The sequence below is a fragment of the Nomascus leucogenys genome, unplaced genomic scaffold (assembly GCF_006542625.1).
Source record: "Nomascus leucogenys isolate Asia unplaced genomic scaffold, Asia_NLE_v1 000437F_82043_qpd_obj, whole genome shotgun sequence".
Lineage (NCBI taxonomy): Eukaryota > Metazoa > Chordata > Mammalia > Primates > Hylobatidae > Nomascus > Nomascus leucogenys.
Window position 1 is genome coordinate 28,970 of NW_022096968.1, and position 18,931 is coordinate 47,900.

Below are 18,931 nucleotides of genomic sequence, written 5' to 3' on the forward strand. Positions count from 1 at the left end.
CTCTGGGGTCAGCACCTGCTCCTGGGTGGCCACGGCCTCTCCCTCAGGCCTCAGCTGCTGCCGCTAGGGTCTGCCTAAACTTTCTAACTAAAAAGCAACCCCCCCACACACACACCCACTCACATGCACACACCTGCTCACACACATACACGCACACACCTGCTCATATGCATATGCCTGCTCTCACACACATGCTCACACACCCACTCAAATGCATATGCACACACGCTCTCACACACACACAGGCTCACATGCACATGCCCGCCCACACACGCTTATGGATGCACACGCCTGCTCACACACACACATGCACACCCACTCGTGCATATGCCTGCTCACATGCTCACACACATATGCATACGCTTGCTCTCACACACATGCTGACACACCTGCTCACACGCCAGCTCACGTTTGCTCACATGCATATGCACAGACGATCACACGCATACGATCACACACACGCATACTCATACAGGCTCACATGCATATGCCTGCTCACACACGTCCGCACGCATGCCTGCACATACATGCACTTGCCCATTCACATGCATATGCACAAACACTCATGCATACTCATACAGGCTCACATGCATATGTCTGTTCACACACATGCCTGCGCACACACGCTCACACACACTCCAATAAGCACAACTCCAAGGCAAGTTGTGGGGAAGCTGGAAAACTCCAAGAAGAAGGAGCAGGCTGGGGCTGCCCCAAGTTTTTGGTGGCCAGGGGCCCCCTCCTTCCCATGGGGACTGAATGGGATTCCTCGGCCAGCGTCCTGCCTGGGTGATGATGTTTCAGGACTGCACAATGGACCAATGCCACTTTCCCACCCTGTCTTCTGAGTTAGCAGGCCCCCAGTTTTGGCAGTGCAAAGCAAAAATAAAAGGAAATTTGTGTGTGGTTTGAAATGAACTTGAACCTTCAAGCTGCTTAAACGGTACTGGAGCCAGCGGGTGGAGGGGTGAGGGCCCCAGGCTGTCCTCTGTCCACTGTGATGCCCCCAGGCCCATACGCGCTCACCCCCACACACTGACCAGCCCTTAGCCTGGTGCCTGAGAGAAAACCCCAGGGCAGCCCGGCTGGGAATCCCCGTCGCTCACTCGTGAGGCTGTCCTCCTGACAGAGGCGTCCTGGCCTAGGCCTGCCTCCATCCTCATCGGACACGGGCTCACCGTGCTGCTCCTGCATCGGCACTGTGCCAGACACTCCAAACACGTGGTCTTTACCCCACGGGCCTTCCCACCTACAGGGGAGGCAGAGGTACGCACGACCGTGATACAAACGCAAAGCTGCTCAGGGACCATGGCGGCCGTGTGGCTGGGGGATCCCGTGTGGCGGGAGGGTCCCGGCGTGTCCCTGCTCAGCCACTGGCTCTGAGAAGTTGGAAGGAGCCTCGCCCTGCATGGCCGGCATGGGGGCTGTTGCCCCCGGAATGACGTGGGTGAGGGCCCCTGCTGCGGCTGGAACAAAATACCAGACGGAAGAGGTTCCTGATTAGAAACTGCACGCGCTGCTGTTGAATTGATAATTTGTATCTCTCTGAGATTTTTCACAAACATGATCACCAATTTCGCATGGTCTCCCACATTCTTCTTCATTACAAAGTGAAGGCAGGCAGGGCCGTGTGGACAATGACAAAGCAGAGGCTGAGCTGCGCATCTGTCAGGAGCTGTCCCGGCCACGGCTCACGCCGCTTCTGCAGAGACACTGGCGCTGATAAAGGAGCGAGGCACAGAAAATCAATGCACCTGAGGCTACAGCGGTTGCTAAACACACAGAAAACACCTCCCTCCAAGAGGCCGGCGCTGCGGAAACTCCCAAGCCAGGCCCTGGGACAGCCACGGAAAATTTAATCTCTCCAAATCCTCACCAGGGCACTCCATCCTGCAGCCCTGACAGCCACACTTATAATTAATTATACAATCTCGATGGGAATATCGACTAAACAAAGCTATAAATCATAGGAAAAGTCAATAGGCATGGACACATTCAATCATGTCCCGGCCAATGATTACTACTCTTAAAATACAATAATTATTTTCAGGAGCCAGCTTGAATTAAATTTCTGTCAGACGGGTACAAGACCGGCGGTTGATGAAGGATACGATGGACTTGGGGCTGCGACCGGCGCAGGCACATCCATCCTGCGGACGGAGAGTCTGCTCTCCGTGGCTGCGGTGCTGTGTGTTTAACCGCACGGTGGAGATGGGATTATCTCCCCAGGCTCCCCGTCCCACCACCTTGACCCTCCGTCGATGGGGACAACTCCCAATTTCTGGGCACGACTGACTCGGTGTGCCGGCACCTCAGGCAAGTGCGAGGGCACCCGGGTCAGCAGGAACCCACGGGGCGTTCCCGAAGGCGCCGTCGTCCCAGGCACCGAGCAGAGAGGATTTGAGTAGCAGGACAGCAATGCCGAGCCATCATCTGCTCTTCTCATGAGAAACAGCCTCAGAACGCGCCTCCTGAGCTCAGGCCGCCTTTCCGCATGGGACTCCGGACGTATCGACACAGTGCGCGAGGCCTCCACAATCACACGGGGTGCCTCGCACGGCTTCAACCCCACAGCGTGTTTTCATTCCAAATCAAATCCAAAAGTATGTACGGTATGGTGGCTGCCGACGGCAGGGGCATGCTCTGTGTCAAAATGCTGAGAGAAAAGGAGGACTTTGGACCCACATTAAAGATAATCGCTCCCAGATGCTCTAGACGTACCCCTCCACGCCACCCCCTCCACGCCGCAGCCCCCTCCACGCCGCGCGCCCTCCACGCCGCACCCTCCACGCCGCACCCCTCCACGCCCCATCCTCTCCACGCCGCCCCCTCCACGCCGCGCCCCTCCACGCCGCCCCCTCCACGCCGCGCCCCTCCACGCCGCGCCCCTCCACGCCGCGCCCCCCTCCACGCCGCGCCCCCCTCCACGCCGCGCCCCCTCCACGCCGCGCCCCCCTCCACACCTTGCCACTCCACACTGCACCCCTCTCCATGCCACGCCCCCCTCCACGCCACAGCCCCCTCCATGCCACACCCCCCTCCACGTCACACGCCCCTCCACGCCGCACCCTACTCCACGCAGCCCCGGCTGGGACCTGTCTCCCGCCACCACCCTACCTGTGGCTGAGGGAGCCTCCCTCTTCCCTGTCTCCTTGCTCCTTCTAGAACATTCCATCTCCCTTGGCTGCCCTGGCATCCTCCTCCAAGGGACCCTCCACTTTTTCGCGACCTGTGCAAGGTCCCTGGAGACTTCGCCCCCCTGGCACTGAGGAGCCAGCTCTGCTAGGGACCCCGAAAGCACCTCCTCCAAGCTCTGGCAGCCATGCAGCTTTGAGGATAGCAGCCCTGTCTCCCTCCTGGGCACCCGCCTCCACCCAGACACCTCCTGGGCACCCACCTCCACCCAGACACCTCCTGGGCACCCGCCTCCACCCAGACACCTCCTGGGCACCCGCCTCCACCCAGACACCTCCTGGGCACCCACCTCTACCCAGACACCTGGGCAACCCCCTTCATGCAGACACTTCCTGGGCACCCGCCTCTACCCAGACAGTTCCTGGGTACCAACCTCCACCCAGACACCTCCTGGGCACCTGCCTCCACCCAGACACCTCCTGAGCACCTGCCTCCACCCAGACACCTGTGCTCCCCAGGTTCTCCCTGCTCCCCACTGACGAGGCCGGGATGCGCCACCCGGGAGTGTCCCGCAGCTGGAAGCACCCTGGAGTCCAGAGTCCCGCAGGAAGAGCCAGAGAAGGGCAGCGGGAGCCACAGGCAGGCCGCCCCACCAGGCCCTGGAGGCTTGAGAAGGAGAGGGGGAGGGGGCTCCACCAGGTACAGGTGGTGGAGCTGTGGAGAGCACCCAGTGCCTCCCACAGACGGACAGGAGGAAACCCAGCCTGCCTGGATGGAGAGAAGGGGAGGAGATCTTAGGCTTGCCCAGGCCAATGGGGCTGTGTGGGGACAGGACACCAAGGCCTGACCCAACCCCAGTGGGGGAAGGGGCCATGGGCTCCTGCAGCAGGTGAGAGGGAGGGGCACAGGAGGCCCAGGCACCACGGAGGTGTGGGCGTCACGGGAGCCTCGGGCTCTGGGTTGATGAGGGGCAGGAGGCAGAAGTGACTTCCCGAGAGGACAGGAGCATGAGGTCTGGGGGCTGTTGGGGAGGCAGCGAATGCAGTCCTGGAGTGGAGGTTCTGGGCCTGGGACTTGGGGCTGGCAGTGTCCGCTGGGCTGGGTGTGCCCCTCTGTCTGGCACTGAGAGGGCCCAGCTCTCCCTAAGCACTTTGCATGCACTGACCCATAAGCCCCCAAACCCCATGAGGGGAAACTGAGGCACGGACACCTGGCTGGCCCAGGATGCTAGGATGTGAACGCAGCTGCACGGGCCTGGGTCCACCCGCCTGTGCTCCCTCACCTCTCCCACGGCCACTCCCCAGACAGCTTCCTGAGGACAGGGGCCGCCTGCCCTGACGCAGCGCCGGGGGAACCTCAGCTGGCTTGGGACAGCCCTAGGAACCAATGCCGAGATTTCCAGATCTTGGACACTGGCTTGTTGCACGTGGCATCACGTGTGGCTTAGAATCACCACAGTGGGCGTGTTTACAGAAATCAGCCGAGGCCGCACATGGGCCCCAGCCAGCTGCTGCGTGGTTCCTGGTTCTTTGCGCTGATAAACATTTGTAAATACATTAAAAATGGGACAAAAGTAGACCACAATAAAAAATAAAAATTGTAAAGAGAGTGTGTAGGCCGCCCCTCAGCACTCGCCTACACTGATCCCTCTAACAGAAGACTCACGATTTCAAAACCGACAGCAGGTCCAGCAGCCGGGGCCACCTCTCCGTGGACTGACCTGAGCCCCACGTTCCCACCGACACGCACTTGTTTACACACATGCTCATGGACACACAGCGGCACACCCACCCCAAAGAGGCAGATACGCACTCACGTGCACATGTGCACACGCACGCACTAGCGCACACACGCGTGCTCACACACAGACCCACACACAGCAAGCTGAGTGACGGGAGTGTGAGGAACCTGCTCCCTTCAGTCTCCCACTTCAGAGCGAGGCCGGAGGCCCCGCCGGTTCACTCTGAGACAAGGGGGTTTCCTCCCCACCCCACAGCACCAGCATCTCCCCTCGCACACGTGGGGGTCTCTGAAGCTGATGGGTTGAGCGTCATGCTGCCCGTGGACAGGACAGTGACACGGAGCCTCCACCCAACCTGGCCCGGGGTGCAGGACGCACCCAATATGGGTCCCCAGCAGTCTGCCTTGTACCGGCTCAGAACTGAGCCCTGGAGGTGGCAGGGACAAGGCAGGGTGGTCCCAGGTAAGCAGAGGTAATGGGAAGGCCTGGGGGCATGGGTGTCCCAGGACGGGGGAGCCACCACATCAGACCACAAACTCACCGCGGTGCCATTGTTGTCTCGGAAAACCTCCTGGTTGAAGTAGTCGAAGAGTTTCTTTTCTAACTGGAGCATAACCTGTGAAGTCAGAGTAGCCCATGAGCACCTGAGCTCCCCCAGCCTCGTGCGTGTCCCCCGGCCCCCACCGCCCCAGGCAGGCAGGGTGGCTCTGAGGGAAGCTGCAGAGTCCCGCGCAGGCCCTATGTGTCACCCGCCCAGTCACAGGCCCCGCTCACCTTCCGGTCGTTGTCCGACTCACGAAATATGAGCTTCACCACTTCATTGGTGTCGGCGGCCCGGACCGTCTGCATGGTGGCTTTTGTGCAGAGCGTCTGCAGAAAGACAGCAATGGAGATAAGTCCCAGGGGGGCCTACCTGCCCATGGCAGCGTCACCCGACACCCCGAGTCAGTGGGATGGGATGGCTGGTTCCAGACAGCAGCTGTGGCACACCCAGATTTCCACACCTGGGGTCAGGGGCCACTCCCACAATAGCCGACGCTCACATGTGCGAAGGGCCTGAGGCCGGCTGCTCCCTAACAAAGCGTGGCTGCAACCGTCAGGCCACCCCGGAACTGCTGCTGCCCACAGAGCTGCTTTGGGGCAAAAGCCAGAGGAAGACTAGCAGGCTCTGAAGGCACAGCAGTGCTGAGAACAGCACAGAGGGTGCCTGCGGGGGCACATGGCCGGCCTCCTCCCGCTCGCTCTCGCCCATCCCTGAACCCCCTCGAGAGCTGTTCGACTGTGACAACGGGCAAGGGCTGCAGGCGGCTTGACCGGGAACAGTCTCAACAGGCTCATCTGGTGAAGCCGACGTGGGAGGGACGGCTGAGGTCACATGCCTGCTTTGTGGTGTTAATGGGCTCAAACCAGTCCCCGGGGCGCAGGCTGGGGTGGGCAGGGGCCCAGAGGCAGGTGGACAGGACCAAAGAGCGGCTCGGGCTCCCACCAGGGTCCCAGAGATCACACCGACCAGGAGGACCAAGGACAGGGGCTGGGGCAGGAGTGCTGCAGGGTGAGGGTTGCAGCCTCTGGTGCCCGTGGATGCTCACTGGCCTGACCAGCTACGGGAAGGGGCAGTCGTCTGGGCAGCAGAGGAGAGGGAGGCTGAGTGAGTGCTGACCTCTCTCCCATACTGCATGGCTGAGCTGCTCCAGGAGGCACCGTCCTGGCTGGCCGACAGCCGGCACAGATCACTGCGAAGGACTACATTGAGGCCTGTTTTGAAAATTCTTCTCGTCTTAACCTCAGTACAATGCAGGGAATGGTCACTGAGGGTCAGTCCCTAAAGGTAAGAGAGCTGGAGACCCCTCCCTGGGTGGAATGGCCACGGGGTGCCCCCGGCCCCGACACAGGGGCCTTGTGGGCACTGAGCCCTCCGAGCTTGGCAGAAGTCATGAAAACAAGAATGCCTAGGACCTCACCGAACAAGGGAAGTGTGAGACCCACATCTGGGAGAAATCAAAGCTCCGTGTGGACAGCGAGGGCCCGTGCTCACCGCAGACAGAGGCACCGGCGCTTCTGCATCGCTGGTGTGGGTGGAGGAGGGCGCAGCTGCTGCCTTACACAAAAGGCCACAGACCGTAGATTCCATTTACGCAAAATACCCAGACATGGCGAAGTCGGAGAGACAGAGGCAGCAAGGAGACTGCGGGGGCTGGGAGGGAAATGACTGGGGCGGGGGCTGGAGGGATAGTCTAGAATTGGATTATAGTTTGTGTGTAAATTATACCTCAATCAAGCTTGTTTTTAATAAAAAAAATTTTTTTTGCAGACAGGATCTTGATCTGCCATCCAGGCCAGAGCGCAGTGGCGTGATCAAGGCTCGTTTTAACCTTGACCTCCTGGGCTCAAGTGATTCTCCCACCTCAGCCCCTCGAGTAGCTGGGACTGTAGGTATGCACCACCATGCCCAGCTAATTTTCTAAATTTTTGTAGAGACAGGGTCCACTACGTTGCCCAGGGAACCCCTGGGTTCAAGCGATTGTCCCATTTCAGCCTCCCAAAGTGCTAGGATTACATGTGTGAGCAGCTGCACCTGGCCTATACCTCTGTTCTTTTAATAATATATGATTTTTGTTTTATAAAATGACGACTGCACCAAAAGTAACTTTGGCTTTAAAAATTTCTCCCTGGAAGGGCCCTTGGGAGCTGGTGCTGCTGAGGAGCACTGCAGTGCCCCGGGCGCTGGCAGGGGCTCAGAGACAGGGCTCAGGAGGACACCCCTGGGCAGGTGCCCGGCCTTCCTGTGCAGGTTCCGGGCATGCGCTCAGCAGGAACTCAGAGGAACTCTGGAGCCCCTCGGCAGCCCGACCCGCCTCCTGCCAAGATGCAGCGTCCACCTCCTGGTAGCTGGTGTGCAGCATCTCAGCCTGGGCCAGGAGGCGGCCACCCGCTATCCCCAAAGCACACTCCAGGGCAGGCCGTTGACATTCCGAGCACAGACGGACTGATGGGGTCAAGCCCCCCAAGTGGCTTTTGGACTCATGTGTCACAAATCAGTCTGGAGCCTTCAAACAGCGTGAGGATTAGAACAAGCACCCAAACAGCCACACAGCGGGGCCACCCTGCCCACCCCTGTGTCCCAAGGAGGTCCAGCCCCATCCAGATGCTAATGGGCTTAAGTGGCTTAAGCTGCTTTCCCTGAATGGGAGAAGGCTTGGCAGGCAGACGGCCATTGTAGCCACCCCAGGACGCGGCTCAGGAAATTCATGGCTCTGTCTCCCAAAAGGCATCTGCGGGAAACTGTTTAAAAACTGCTTTATCTCAGCACTTCAGGCGGGCTCCCAAAGGACAAACATCTGATGGACCCCAGGGCCCAGGAAGGGGCCGGCCACCCCCCACCCCTCCCCGGAGCCACCTCATTCACAGGCTGTAAAGCAGTGATCAGGCCGGGCTGAACGGGCCAAAGCTGGCCTGTTCCCTTCGCCTTTCAATCCAGCAAAGTCGTGGCCACTCATGCGGAAAGCGGCCAGGCTGGGCCTTTCCGGCTCGCCTACTTTTGGAAGGAATTCTTCTCTTTTGAAAGGAGAAACAAATACCCTAAATGCCATGTTTAAAAAGCCATCTAAGATGTATTTCGTTATTAGTAGCCGCGCAAAGAGGCTCTGGAGAGAGTGGTCCGGCGTGCCGTCTTATCCACACTTAGAATTTAACGGGAACGCTGTGTGCCAGCGTCATCCGCCTGCATGTGGATCACGAAGTTCCTGCATTTCTTCTTACTGTTTGGATAACCGAGGAGGCATGCTGCCTGGACAGGGCGTCCACAGGCCCAGGGCACAGGTGTCAGCCCAGGAGAAGGGCTGTTTTCTGTGCAAGGAAATCACGCGGTCATTCTGATGTGCACGGAGCTGCATGGCAGGCAGACTCGCCTCGATGTGCACCTGTGCAGTTGGTCTCATGTAGGGAGCTGAATCTGTCCCATCACCCCCTCAACTGCCACGGACACTCTGCCACAAAATCCAAAACTCTACTAAAGGCAAACACATCCTCTCAGACCCTGTCAGCCCAAGTTTTTAAATGCAACCTTCAAGAGCTGGTTTATAAAAACAAAAAGTTGTTCTGTACTCTCTGAAATGAATCCTTGCTGGCTGTAGCCTCCAGGCACCACACGCACATCCAGCAGGCACCTGGGCTCCACTCTCTACCTGGAATCACCAGGTGTCCAGAGCACCCTGCCTGGGCCAAGTGGACACACAGCCTCGGGGGCCCACTCAGGGCTCAGGAGAAGCCATCTGGGCACATGGGCAGCGTGCAGGCAATGCTGAGGCCCTACCCCAGGCGTGGCTTCTAGGTCCTGCCGAGGGGTCTCAGGGTAGGCAGGAGCAAGCCCCAGGCGAGGCTGGGTGGGCAGCACCTGTTGCTCTTGTGGCTGAGCTGGGAGCTCTCATGCACCTGCCTGTTCTCCAGGACACACTCCTCCTCGGGGGCCACCACAGCTGAGGCCACTACACCCAAAGCCCACCACGCCTGGGCCCACCACGCCCGAAGCCCACCACACCCAGGGTCTGACACACCGTGGGCCCACCACACCCGAGGCCCGGGCCGGGGCCAGCGCCGGCCGTGACATGCCTCACATGAGGAAGAAGGGCCCAGCAGGGCCCAGCACAGATGCTGCCCGGACTCGGGAAGAGAAAGCTGGGATCCCAAGGGTGTGGCTCAGGCACTGGAAAAGCAGTCAGGAGCGAAGGCTGGGAGATGCCCCTCCTGCCACACAGAGAGTCCGGTTCCCTGGTTACTCCCTGGTGGTCAACACACTCCCAGGCAGACAAGGGAATCCGTTAGTCACTGGGACCACAAACCTCCTTCCTAGGGCCAGAGCCTGGCAACAGGGACAGCCCCAGCCCTCACCTTCCCAAAGGGGAGGCGTCCCCAGGAGCACCGTGGCCTCCAGGAGCTCACGAGGGGATGGGGGACCCGGTCCTCTGTGGCGAGCGGACAGAACCGCCTGCCCCAAGATCAAAGGCCGACAGGCCATGGCGCCCTCCCACCGCGTCGCCCTGTGCCCCAGGCCCTCCCAGAACCGCCCAAGCTCCCCTGGAGCAGAGGCAAATGCACCTCTGTGGCCTCCTGAGCCAGCCGCTGGCTCGGGCACACCTTGTCTGCAAGCCTGTGCCACGGGAGAGGCGGGCAGCCCGGGCCTCGCAAGCTGCCATGGGCTGCACCGCCGGGCCCAGGATGGCACTTTCGGGAGGGACAACGGTGCCGTGGTCTGTGGCGGCATGTCTACCATGGCGGCTGCACAAAGTGAGGCTGAGGTTGAATCCTGACCTTCCTCAGTGGATGGAAACCAGCCGGCCCTGCAGGTCACCTCAGGCTCAGGGAGGGCCCGGCCTCATGAAGCCTGGGAATCCCAACAACTTCTTCATCTCCTTGAGAGCCGTGTCCTCTCTCTCGCCTCAATGCGGGGAGCAAAAGGGTGTTCACAGTTAAATAAAACAAAAACGAACCACAAAGCCAACGTTGACCCCGAATCTAGAAACACCACAGGCAGCTACTAAGGGGCAGATTCTAGTGCATTCTTAAGGAATTAAACCATCATCAAGGAAATAAGGCTTTTTTCAGGAGACGGTATTGAAACTCCCCCATCTGCCTGACACCTACGGGCATATCCCACCATATGTCTGCTGACACCAATTCCACAGACACAGGGGCCAGCGGAGCCACAGTGTCCCACTCTCCTGGGGGTCCTGGAATTCCTGATCTGGCCACTGCCTCGGTGACAGCGGCCGCTCTGCTGCGGGAGCAGGGCCTCCTGGGAGGCCTGTGGGTGGTGGGGGATGGCTCACATGTTGGCCCCAGGACCAGGCCAGTTCCTACATACTCGGCTGCTGAGTAAATCCTTGGGGGGGCTCAACTAACTTTTCTCATCCAACCAAAAGAAAAACCACCTTAAAGCAAAAAGCAACAAAATGAGCCCTCTCCTGAGGCCATGACCCCCAGCCCCTCAGCAGGCACAGAAGCTCTGCGGGTGCACCTGTTCCCCTGCCCAGACCCGCAGCAGGCACAGAAGCTCTGTGGGTGCACCTGTTTCCCCACCTAGCCCCTCAGCAGGCACAGAAGCTCTGCGGGTGCACCTGCTCCCCTGGTGGTGTCTGGCAGCTTGGCCAGAGCCAGCCTCTCCTCCACCTCTGTGGGGGCCTGTCCAGCCTCGCCCTTGAGTGTCACAAGACACAGACCTGCAGGTGGAAATCCACTGTGGCTAGAGTTCTTTCTCATAACAAAAACTTCCTCTGTTCTAAGGATGGAATTTGGGACCACACGCTCAGCCATGGTCTGTCTGCGCCAGAGTGAATGCACTAAAACCAGGAGACTCAGACGTGGCCCCAGCCCGCCTGTCCGAGCCCTGGGGCCGGCCTTGGAGGGTGTCCTCAGCACACGTGTGCACCCCAGTGCTCATCACAGGTTTCCTGGGAGGGTAATGTCTGGGCTCCAGTGAGGCTGGAGGGTGTGACCGCTGTGGGCTGGTGGGGGTGGTGTGAACTCAGGCACTGACTTTAGCGATTCAGAAGTTTCCTCCCCACACATGACGAGGAGTGAGTCCAGTCTTGAAGAAAGTGCTGATTCGGAAGCAAACTGCCTCTGGCACTTTGCAGACGTCCAATTGATACCCACAGGACAAATGAATGAATGAAGGGAGGGGCAGAGCCCACAGCCCCAGGGTTAGGGTCCGGCCCTCCAGGGTCCGCGAGAGGGGCTCGCCCTCACTCCCGGGCCTGGTCCCTGCTGGGGCTGAGTGGAGTGCTGGTGGGTGGGCTTGAAGACACATTTTACCAATTTTTCATGCCCACCCCTCTCAACGTGACCCTGCTCCTGAGCTTTTATCCTGCTGACAACTTCATGCAGAAAAACACGCAGACCTCTGATAGCATGAAATCAGAAACAAAGGCTGGGGACAAAGGGGGCGCGGGGCAGGCGCAGGCCGGCTGCGTCGAATTTCAGCCACAAACAGATGTTCGTAGGAACATGTGAAAAGAAACTCTTGTAAAAGAAATGGTCTTAAAAACAATGCCTTCAGCGGTTAAATAAAGGGCCAAAGGACACAGGATGCCTGTCAATGATAAATCTCGGCAAAGAGAACCAAACCGGCATCATGAATTTCAATGATGGGTTTCTTGGCTACCAAGGCCCAGGTTCACCAGGGATGCCAGACGCCGGGAAGGAAGCATCGGAGCTGGGTGCCCCTCACGGTCCAAACTCATCGGGAGGCACTTTTTGCTTTGCGGGGCTGTAATTGATAGAAAGCTGTGCCGGTCTCCAAGACCTCCCTGAAGAACAGCGATGGCTAAAACAGCAGAACATGCATGGGAAGCTCTGGCTGGACACAGCCTGACTGGGCGCCGGACTAGATGCAACCGCCTTCCAGCTGGGGATGGCAGGCAGCATCTGAGACTAACAGCCAGCGAGCGAAGCTGGGGGCGGCCTTCTCGCTCAGGCCTGGGGCTGACTTCCAGAGGCGGTGGGCACCCTCTCTGCTCAGGACAAAGCTGGGAGCGCCACCCTCTCTGCTCAGGACGAGGCGTGGTGTCGCCTCTGAGAGTTGGTGCCACTGTGCGAAGGCCTCCTCCTGCAGGGCAGGGCGGCGTTGGTGCCACTATGCAAAGGCTTCCTCCTGCAGGGCAGGGCTGCGTTGGTGCCACTATGCAAAGGCTTCCTCCTGCAGGGCAGGGCTGTGTTGGTGCCACTGTGCGAAGGCCTCCTGCAGGGAAGGGCTGCGTTGGTGCCACTATGCGAAGGCTTCCTCCTGCAGGGCAGGGCTGCGTTGGTGCCACTATGCGAAGGCTTCCTCCTGCAGGGCAGGGCTGCGTTGGTGCCACTATGCGAAGGCTTCCTCCTGCAGGGCAAGGCTGCGTTGGTGCCACTGTGTGAAGGCCTCCTGCAGGGCAGGGCTGCGCGTGCTGGCCCAGGTCGGGGCTGCATCAAGGGGAACACAGAGTGTGTTCTCAGGGTGGGACTCTCTGAGCTCTGTGTTCACACAGGACTCACCTGGATTCATCCATCAGGAACAGAACAGGCACCTGTGAGGAGCACTTCGCCAGCCCTCCTCGGCCCTATCTGATGCAGTCTGGCTCATGAGCTCTAACTGGTAAGTTCACAGAGCACCCGCCCCTCAGAGCTGCAGGCCCTGATCGGCATCTGGGAGCAGGGCCCTCTCCAGGAGACCTGTAAGGACACCTCCTGTCCCACACAGCTTTGACCTGGCCTTTGCTCTCCTGCAGGAGCGAGTGCCTTCTCTGTAAGTATGCATCCTTTCTGCAGAGGACGGCCACATCTCGGAAAGAAGCCATTCGTGGGTGCTGCAGCCAGCTGCGGTTTACATCAGCATTGAGTAAAGCAAGCAGATGCGGATACCGACGTCCACCTCAGTTTACGTCGGCTATTGAGTAAAGCAAGCAGATGCAGATACCAATGTCCAGTTTCATTCCGGGGTATCCGCTTCTGGGTGTGACGAGGGGTTCTGCAGAGTGGACAGCAGCCTCCAGCTTCATTTGGGGGTATCCACTTCTGGGTGCAATGCAGGCTGGGGTTCCGAGGATGAGGAAGCTCTAACTTTCCTGGCACAGATGCCAAGAAGTTCCTGTGGTGTGAACCTGCAGCGTCTGTCCAGCAGGAACCAGACTGAGACCAACCACTTGTGACCCACAGACACAGAGCTGCCCGCTGTTGGGCTGTGGAGATCCGGCCAGCCCATCTCACGCTGTCAACCCAAGACAGGCTGTGTCCCTTTTTTTATGTATCTCTATTTTTATGTGTTTGAGACAGGGTCCTCCTCTGTTGGCCCAGATGGAGTGCAGTGATGCGATCATGGCTGGCTCACTGCAGCCTCTACCTCCGGGATCAGGCAATCCTCCTGCTTCAGCCTCCTGAGTATCTGGGACTACAGGCGTGCCCCACAATGCCTGGCTGATTTTACTTTTTTATTTTCTGTAGAGACGGGGACTCCCTATGTTGCCCAGGCTGGTCTTGAATTCCTGGGCTCAATGATCCTCCTGCCTCAGCCTCTCACAGTGCTGGGAAGACAGGTGTGAGCCACTGTCCCTGGCCTTCCCCTTTCTTTGTAGGTGAACTCTTGGGGTTTCTCTCCTCCCCCTCCCCCTCCCTGTTTCCCCCCTCCCCCCGCTCCAGGAAATCACTGTAATGTCAGAGGGGCCTGACCCAGGCTGGGGGCGAACGATGTGGGCCCTGTGAGTGGCTCTCACTGGAAAACTGACCAAAGGCATGGCAGGAAGAAACTCGACAAGTCCCATCCTTCTTTATTATCCTGTAGTTTTTGGTTAAATTTTAACCAGAAACATGTCTAGAAATAAAGAAGGGTTATACACGGAAGTTCCACGTGGCCACTCTCTAGCAGCAGGGATGAAAGGAGGAAGTAGAAAAGGATTTCTAAAATATGGTTCACAACAAAAGGCCCAAGTACTTTACATAGGTTTTCCTTAAAACAAGTTAATAGGAAATCATTACAGTTTCAGTTTAAAGTTTTTGAATGACTCTAGAAAACAGAATTGACTCCAGGGGATAAACATTTTCTATGCTACAAATAATTCTCCTAGTAATGGTGAACATGAATATAAATCTGTGCTCCAGGATGCAGTGCCACTACATCAACGTAACGCTTTCAATCACCGTGAAAGAAGAATTCACTAAGAGGCTCCCACCGCTCCTGCCCTGAATGTGCCTGAGGGTCTGGACCACCGCTCAGAATCGAGGAGGTAATTTCGTTACAGTTCAGAAAACTGCAGAGCCCACTGACAAACCAGCACGCAGAAGTTCCAGGTTTACTATTAGGTCACTGCAAACGGGCAGAGGTAATTCAAACGCTGAGTTCTGACAAACGCCCCAGTCCTCTGGATATCCACTGGAGAAGCATCACTGGTCCCGTGGGGTTAGCTATTCCTTGGTAACTCACATTATGGACGCTGGTGCAGGTCTTAGGCATTGCCGTGGAGTGGGAAAGGAGGACAAGCAGCCAATCGCCTCACAGGCGGCCCCGACGTGCAAGCCCTGCCTTTAAAACCTGCTTTGTCCTGGGGACGCCAAGGAAAGTGCCGAGGAAGCCGCACCTCTGGAGTCCCCTGGCATCCCCATTGGGGTGGACACAGGTGGCACCCCCGAACGTCAGTGCTCATCAAATATACACAGGCCAACGGACACACAGGGCGGAGACAAGGTTCTCAGACCCAGAAGACGCCTCTGCTGAGGCCCCTGGGTCCTGGGAGGGGGCATGGCGAGGGCCTCGCAAGCACCACACCCAAGCCTGACGATCTTTGATGGAAATAGCACACGTCATCTCAAATTAACTCCCGGAGGCTCTAGACTCCTTTCCTATGGCACACGCACGTGCGGCTTCTTGGAAGCGAGAGGGCAGCTCACCCGGCCCCCAGGCAAGGAGGGCACAGCAGAGGCCAGAGAGTGCTGTGTCCCCCTCCGGGAGTGGCTGAGGTCAGGGGGCTGGCGCTACAGCCACCATCCCCAAGTACACTGGTGGCTACTAGGACCTGTTAGCACGCAGGCCCACAGGGCAACAACTGTGCCCTCCAGGCTCGATGGGCTGGGGGTGTAGCAGGTGCAGGGTAATGATGAGTAAACCACCTCCCCGCTGCCTTCCGTTGGCACGCCCCCACCACAGGCTTCACGCAGGCTTCTCCAGGGGCTGGGCCTGAGCTTGGCAGAGGGACCCCGGCCAGACTTGGCGTGGGAAATGTATGGTAAGGCCGGGAGGCCAGGGAGGCAGGCACCAAGGATCCTTCCTCAGGGGGCACGCGCCCATGCTCAGCCCCCAGTGGAGCCAGGAAAGGTGTTCTGCAAAGTGTGCCATGGTGCCAATTTCCTAGCTTTTTAGGACCAGGGTGGGCACCGGACACAGAGAATGACCATCCCGGATGGAATCTGAGGAGCCGAGAGCCTGGCTTGCTGGGAGGGATGTGGGGCGGAGTTTGCTGGGAGGGCTGCGGGGCGGGCCCTCAGACACTTCGCCGGCCTCCCTTACTTTGACTTCCCAAGAGAAAGCCCTTCTGGTGAACTCCCATCTTCTCAAAGGTCTTCCTGGTGAACCTTAGACTCCCCCAAAGGGGGACCCTATCACTTGACAAAAGCGCCCACCGTGAGGCCCTGGAGCACAGACCTCACTGCGAGCCCCAGGGCCGGGCACAAGGCCCTGCATCCCGAGCTTACGGGGTGCAGAAATGCAGCCAGTGAAAGGCGCTGTCATGGGGAGATGTTGGCGTCAGCATCGGAGTGGCCTCCCTCCCCTCTGTGTGCATTGTCAACGGCCACCCAGAACAACAACACGCTATAAAGACTCTTTCATGTCCTCTCCCAAGGTTGCTCGCGGACTCCAGCAGCCTGGCAGGCTCGGACGTGGCGCGCATGGAACGGGAGTGGCGCCCACTTGCTCTCACGCCAGCGAGAGCTCAACAGACTTTCTGGGAAGAAGGCGGCGGGTCTCTTTCTCAGGCTGTGTCTAGCACCATGCCGGGCACCCTCTGCTGGGCCCAGGGGTGGCTCTGCAGGACCAGCCCTGCCCGGTGGCAGAAGCACCTGTTGTGCCTCTCGGTGGCTCTTCCAGACATCCCCAGCCTTCCACTGGCATGGCTGGACGTGGGGACAGGGATGTGACAAAGGGAGGGGGACGCAGAACACAGAGCTCAGCCCTTGTCCCAGGGTCCCCTGTATGCTTCTCAGAGCCACCGACTGCTAGCAGGGGAGCCGGGTGCGACGTGTGAAGGAGGACGACGAATGAGGCTACACAGTGTCCGGGGTCTCCAGCAACCCCCTGCCTTGGCACGAGAGACCTGCTCTGTGCCCTACCTTTCCCATGGGTTTCTTTTAAACCAAGGGCAGGCAGAGGAATTTTTAAATAAAGTATGAGCACATCAAAAAATACAGAAAAGTGCATTAAAGATTAGTGAACACACTACGGATTATGAATCAATTAGGAGTGAGTCCAAAAAACAGTTCCTCTGACAGAGTCCTACGATAGACCAGAGAAAATGCCACAACGTCTTTTGTTTTTTATCTTCTTTTTCTAAGATTTTTGGCATCAATATACCAGTTGAAAATATTGGGTAATATTTGCAAAGTGAACTTCCTAGAAGAAAATCCCCTAAATCTGAAGCCTAATGTCGTCACTATAATTAAGTATAACATTTTATTTATTTTCAGTTGATGTCATAGGCCCTATATAGAAACAGACCGAATAAAAGTCTCTTTCTCAACAGAGAAATTAAAAAATAAATTTAATGATTTAAATTAGTGATTCTGTTGCTGACATTGCTATTTTATACCAAGACTCTAGAATAACAAGCTTGCGAGCCGAGCAGCACGGCCCAGCTCACGTGCCCTCTGCAGGCCCTCACCGCCCTGACCTCCACCCTCAGGGAAGGGCGTCCCCATGGCTGAGGAGCTGGCAGGGAGGGCAGAGAGGCTGTCACTGGCCCGCCTCGCCATCCAGAGCACGCTGGCACGTGGCGAGGGCAGTGCCCCACTGGGTCTGCACAAGGTCTGTCTACACACTGGGTCCCCAGGTAAGATGGGAACTTGACAATGACTAACGTTCACCCACGGCGGCAGGAGGACGGGGCTGCGCTAACATTAACCCACGGCGGCAGGAGGATGGGGCTGCGCTAACATTAACCCACGGCGGCAGGAGGACGGGGCTGCGCTAACATTAACCCACGGCAGCAGGAGGACGGGGCTGCGCTAACATTAACCCACGGCGGCAGGAGGACGGGCTGCGCTAACATCATTAACCCACGGCGGTAGGAGGACGGGGCTGCGCTAACATTAACCCATGGCGGTAGGAGGACGGGGCTCCGCTAACATTAACCCCCGGCGGCAGGGGACGGGGCTGCGCTAACATTAACCCACGGCGGTAGGAGGACGGGGCTGTGTGCATCTTTCCAACCATGCTGCTCTGGAGACGGTGCTGAGGCTCTGCAGGAGTGTCACTCTGAGCCAGGCTTTCTGGGGGTTTGTGGGAGTTAGAAGGGACCGTCCCTGCCACCTGCCCTCTGGACACACACTGTGCCCATGTTGCCACACTGAGTCCACTCACGGCTGCAGGACGGGCCAAATCCTGAATGGCGCAGGACTTTGGAGGGCTGCGCCAACTGCGGCCGATGCAGGAACGTCGCCAGGCTGAGGGAGTCGGCCGCCATGCTCTCAGTTTTTAGGAGCTCAGGCCTGCCCATACACGGGGCTAGTGACAGCTGCACAGTCGTCTCCATCTGTCACGCCCGATGGGAGCGCCAGTGGACACAGGGACCTGGCCTCTCCTGCCCACAGCCTCACAGTGCCCACTGTGCCCACGGCTGAGGGATCGGGGGCAGAGGGGCTCAATAAGGCAGCCGGTAACCAGATGAAGTCAGAACTTCACTGCCATGACCAGGTGCGATATTACCTACTGGCTGACAGCTGCCAATCCTCCAGGACGCAGTGCACACAAGAAGGAAGGACGCCTGGGCGCCAGGAATGTCTGAGGGCTGGGCCTGGGCTTATGCGGCTGGGCAGCCTGGCCTCGGCCACTCTTGCTGGCCATGGTCTCCACTGAACCGCAGACACAGCCTTTGAGGCAGGCGCTGGGATCCTCGCAGGCAGCGGTGGGACCCTCCCTGGTGCCCACTGAGAGCCGTGTTCTGGGAAGCCCGGCTCTCGGGGTGTCTCCTTGTGACGTCAGCCCCTCTCCGAGGACGGCTCCTTCTGGATGTCAGCGCCCCCCATGGCCATTCCCCTGCAGGCTCAGCTGGCACCTGAGCATGTACCTGTCAGTGATTGGCAACTGGTTGTTAAAAACGGCCACCAGCCTCCGAAGACGCATCCATCACCGTCACTTGTCAGAGAGGTGATGGACGGCAGGTGTGGCGTGCAGTTGGGGCATGCGGAGACGGGTGCGCCTGGCACTGCTGTCACTCTTTGTCACCATGGCCAGCTGAGCGCCCCAGCTGCCAGTTGCCACCGCGCGAGGCATGAAACACCCTCTGAACATCCCAGCAGCAGCCGGAGCTGCAGGCTGCGTCACTG

The 18,931-nt window shown here is 58.6% G+C and overlaps 1 pseudogene across 1 annotated transcript in view; it reads right to left on the minus strand.

Moving 5' to 3' along the window:
* Positions 1–18,931, minus strand: part of LOC115834114 — a 66,732-nt pseudogene that overhangs the window by 23,971 nt on the left and 23,830 nt on the right. Inside the window, exons 4-5 of the transcript XR_004029198.1 lie at positions 5,651–5,746; positions 5,418–5,492 (exon numbers count right to left, since the gene is read on the minus strand). The product of XR_004029198.1 is annotated as an inositol polyphosphate-5-phosphatase A-like (transcript). The remainder of the gene's footprint in view (positions 1–5,417; positions 5,493–5,650; positions 5,747–18,931) is intronic.